Consider the following 5,299-nt stretch of genomic DNA (forward strand, 5'->3'; position numbering starts at 1 on the left):
TAGATACTAGCGCCAGTTGAACCTCTAGCATTCATATAATAAGGGGGTACCGTTGGGCCAGTTGGTGATCCATAACATAAAAAGAAAGCGAAACGAGACACGGGCAAGGAAGATAGACAAAGCTGCAGCGCTGCGTCTCTGCCTATCTTCCTTGTCGGTGTCTCCCAGCGATTTATATATATATATATATATATATATATATATATATAACACGGGCACTTCACATTATCGTACGTGGTCTCCGAGGAAAATATAAACGAATATGTGCAAATGAATGAACCGTACTTAATCCAATGAATCAAAGATTCAAAGTTTTCAGGAACCCGCCGAAAGCCAAAAATCGGCGGAGCCAGGATTTGAACTCTGGGCCTCCCAATGTCCGGTCGGGTGTGCTAACACCACTCCACCTTGGCTTTCTGGCGTTTCCTACCTGTCTTATTAATGCACAAGAAACGAAATTTATCCAATTGGAGGAGTTCTGGAAACACACGCCGCCACGTGGAACGAGGCACGACGCTTAGTGTCACGTGGTACGTGCTCGTTTGTGCTCCAGAAATCCTCCCATTGTTTGTCTCGTCCCGTGTACATGTAGTATTCTTTGTTTATGAGCTTTAGAGACACGGTATCATCATCATCTGCGAGAATCAAGAGCCACGTTATTGAATATACAACACGGGCACTTTCTTTTCAATAACGTGGCTCTTGAATCTCGCAGATGATGATCATCCGTGTCTCTAAAGCTCATAAACAAAGAATATACATGTACACGGGACGAGACAAACAGTGGGAGGATTTCTGGAGCACAAACGAGCACGTAGCACGTGACACTACGCGTCGTACCGCGTTCTACGCGGCGGTGTGTGTTTCCAGTACACCTCCGATTGGATACATTTCGTTTCTTGTGCATTAATAAGACAGGTACGAAACGCCAGAAAGCCAAGGTGGAGTGGTGTAGAGGAAATAAAGAAAAGAAAAAGTGGAGTGGTGTAGAGGTTAGCACACCCGACCGGACATTGGGAGGCCCAGAGTTCAAATCCTGGCTCCGCCGATTTTTGGCTTTCGGCGGGTTCCTGAAAACTTTGAATCTTTGATTAATTGGATTAAGTACGGTTCATTCATCTGCACATATTCGTTTATATATATATATATATATTTACATATATATATATATATGTATATTACATAGACAACCTATATATATATGAACCAAACAGCGGGCACACCAAATTCGCATTCTTTAGCAAAGTGGCCGATCCGAGCGATGGCGTTGGTCACCGGCCTATTAAAAGGAAAAAAAGCACGGCGCTGCGACGCATCCAGGGATGGGCAAAATACATGCAAATATGTATCGAAATACAAATACAAAATACTTCGTCAAAAATGTATTTAATTACAAAACTAATTGCATTTCCACAAAAGCATTTAAGTACAAGATACAAATACAACCAAATGTATCTGGTCTCCTCCAAATACTTTTCCAAATACATTCCTCAAAATTGGCGTGAGCGACTTCAGGGCACCTGCAACGGGTTTCTGGGTATCTCAATTTAATTTTGCATCGCACACACGGGAGTTAGGTGCGAGGCTCCAGTAGCGTAATAGTAATACAATCACACAAAAAAATGTAATCACCTTGGACGTAATAGGTGAAAAAAGTACAGAGCTTCAAGCAGTTTTTTTTTTGGTGATTACATTTTGGTATAGACCAACAAACAACCGAGACGACCAAGACGCGCAGCACTAGCTAGAATTTTTTTTATTGTTGCAACTCGCACCAGTTACGAAAATCTGGACGACCCACGCATTTAGAATGTTCCAGGCAAAAATATGGATGGAAATTAGGCTGGAAAGCATCACATGTTGTCACAGGCACTTATTTATTTCCAGTCTGCCTGTGAACGTTAATTTCGTCACTATTCTTGCCCTGGACCGTAATCACAAAGCCACTAAACGCTTGTGCTTGATTGAGAGTGTGGGATTTTGCTAGCTACCAACAGAGGTTTCGCTAGAGTAACCAAGGGGTTGTCTCAACAGCGGCGATATCTCAAAGGAGGCGTCAAACTTAGTAGCGCTGTTCCCACATCTCCACGGCAATATAGACGACGACATTACCGCGGGTCGGTTCGATTAGTTACCTCCGTTGGTGCCAATGATCGACTACCTTGTCTCACTGTCTCGAATATAGCGGAAGGGAAGACACACGTACCAGAGCAAGGACAGAGTCCGAGAGCATTTATTAACATCCTCTTTTAAATGAACTACCAAATCCCCATCCCAAAATGCCCCCCGCGCCGGCTAGGTAAGAAAAGGTCCTTACCTGCCAGACGCGGGGTTTTGGGGAGCCAAGACCGGAGAAGCATCGGAGAAGTCGCCGACACACGTCCTATCTCTTTCGCGGTCACCCGGACGAGTCCCTTTCCCGAAAGCGGGAAAACAAGAGGCGAAACCTCCTCGCCTGTCGGCAGTGATTCGCATCCGAGCGGGGGGACGGAAAGAGGTCCCCCCGGGAGAGAGTGAGAGGAGGGCCCCCAAGCCAGGCGGCCCTCCGCCTCACGAACAGGTCAGAGCTCACGGCGAAGGCAACCGAGCGTTCCGACCCACGGCCGTTATCGCAGCCGTCGGGGAAGGGAGACCACAGAAGTCCCCGAGACACTGCGTTCGGTGCAGAACGTAGTTTTCTTCCTGCTCTGGACAGTGACGATAAATTTGAGGGATGAATTTTCGCCCACAAAATTGTATTTAATTACAATTGTATTTGAAATACCCACATTTTAGTATTTAAATACACACGTCAAATACATTACCCAATTTGTAATTAAATACAAATGCAAAATAAACAAAGTATTTGAAATACGTATTTCAAATACTTGTATTTGAAATACTGCCTATCCCTGGACACATCCAGACATCCAAACGTCCCAGATCCTCTCCGCGCCGAGCCTATTTTGTTCATCGAGAATGACCTCCAAGATGAACAATTGGGCGAGTTTGTGAGAGTTCATAATGAAATACAGCACCACTAGAACAAGGACAGAGACACGAGAAAGCGCAAAACGTGCGCTGACTGGCCCCCAACTGATTATGTGGAAACGAAACAATACATATGATGCTGCTACTCCGCGGACACATGTTCCTTCGTTGCCTTGAGCACCTCTTTCACTCAACACTAAACTAGCCGTGCTACCCTAAAGCAAAAAAAAAAAAGCCACATCTCCACGTGATGAATGATGTTGATTGGGGCGAAGCTCTGGTGGTGCTGATGATACTGATTTTATTGTTCATAGGTAGTGCTGATGGTGCTGATATTTTTAGAGTGCAGCTCTTAGGGGCCCGTTTCCAGCCCGAGCGGCGTCGGCGTCGGCGTCGGCGTAACCGGGGGGGAGGGGGGTCACGTGACCCCCCCCCCCCCCCCCCGAGGTCACGTGACCCCCCCTCTCCCGAGATCACGTGACCCCCCGACGTCACATGACTACCCGCAGGTGACGTGACCCCCCTCAGTACCCTTCCCTACTCCTCCTCAAGAGCTGCGCTCCAATTCGGCGTTGCAGGGATTTGTAAACAGCTTTCATTTTTTTTATTGCTCATAGGTAGTGCTGAGTTCCGGGTTGCCGTTTCGACTTCATTATTACTGCTTTATGATCGGTGAAATGCAGAGCCCGTGGTTTTTCTAGTGGATCAGCTTTCTAGTGGATCAGCAGATGTCAGAAACAGAATGTCTGGTATGGATCGTGGTTATATACACAGTTGAGCATTTGACCGCAGCGCCTTCTCGTCTATAAATGTTGAGCAAATGAAAGCAAAGTTTAACTTGATTATATACGCATTTGACCGCAGCGCCCTCTCCTGTATAGACGCTGAGCGGCTACATGCAACACGATTGTTTTCCTCCATGGAGACGCGAGAGGTAGGCCGTACAAAACCGAGTATTTTGCTGACGGGCTGGAGGAGGCCATAGGCATGGCGCATATGGTTGGGCTGGGAGCATTCCAGTACAACCACATGTGGGTATGTATGATGGATTCAAGAGAGAGCAAGGAAATGCTGGTTGCCGCCAAGGAGCTCGTCATTAGGTACAAGAGGTGCCTCGTGATCGACCCGAACGTCACGGAGGTTAGGATTCGCATCCATTGGCTCCCGACCTTCGTGACCGACGGGGAGATCCGCAAGGCGTTGGAAGACTACGGGACTATCGTCAAGATATCCAGGGAAATGTGGAAATCCTCGAGTGGGAACTACAAAGTGGAAACTTCGACCCGCTCCACCGCCATCGTGCTCAAGGAGGGCACCACGAACGACGAGTTACCAGACCAGACAAGCGTCAGCCTCTATCCGGTGCTAGTGCCAGGCAGGCGCCGCGGTGCCTCCGGTGTAACCAGCTGGGGCACATGCAGAGGCACTGTCGGGCGCCGTGGTGCCGCCAATGCCGGAGCTACGGCCACGGGGAGGCGGAATGCGTGCCCACGTACGCCACGAAGACCCGACGCCACGCGGAAGCGGCACGACAGTGTCATCGGAAACGAACTAATTCGAGTTATGCCTGTCTATGGACCGAGACCCCTGCGGCGCTCATCGTTGGCGGCGACTTCAACAGCGTGCTTAAAGACCGACGTACAGTTCGCGCTTTCCACTTTTTCGTGTTTCCTCCTCTCCTGCCCTCCTCTCCCTCCTTTACCGACCTTCCCCAAGGGGCCAACATGAAGAATGGATTAGAGGCCCCTCCGTTAATCCGGCTTAACCCGCCGAAGGGGGGCCCCCGCTGCTAAAAAGATTTCGCTGTTCAAAAAAGAATAAAAAACAAAAAAAAAAACAAAAAAAAAAACAAAAAAAAACGCTGCGGATAGCGACCGCTTTGCCGGATGCGCAACGCTACGTCCGCCTTGAACAAGCGTATATGCATTGGACTAGCATTTTTCGAAGCACGGCAGATTTGGTGTAGGTACAATCATACGGTTCTGCAAGACCTCCCTGTCCGCCACAAGCTCACTAACTTTTTTTTCTCCCGCGGATATGCACCAGAGATTGATTACTAGAATTATTAATTGGCAAATAAGTCAAGGACATAACGACGGCAGCGTATTCAAACAGTGTAAAATCAAATGTATATAATATTTATAAGAACACCGTTGTCTTCACTGCTTGGCTTTCACATTTTTAGCGCTGCAAATAATCGTAATCAAAATATTTTTGTTATTGAAGACCCCTCGTCGTGCATCGAACCCAGGATTATGCTTACGTGAAACATGATTAGGTGCGGGAGCGGCTCGAATCACCGTATTTCTTTTTTTTTTTTTTTTGCAAC

This window comes from Ixodes scapularis, unplaced genomic scaffold, assembly GCF_016920785.2.
Source record: "Ixodes scapularis isolate PalLabHiFi unplaced genomic scaffold, ASM1692078v2 PGA_scaffold0__279_contigs__length_252992795, whole genome shotgun sequence".
Lineage (NCBI taxonomy): Eukaryota > Metazoa > Arthropoda > Arachnida > Ixodida > Ixodidae > Ixodes > Ixodes scapularis.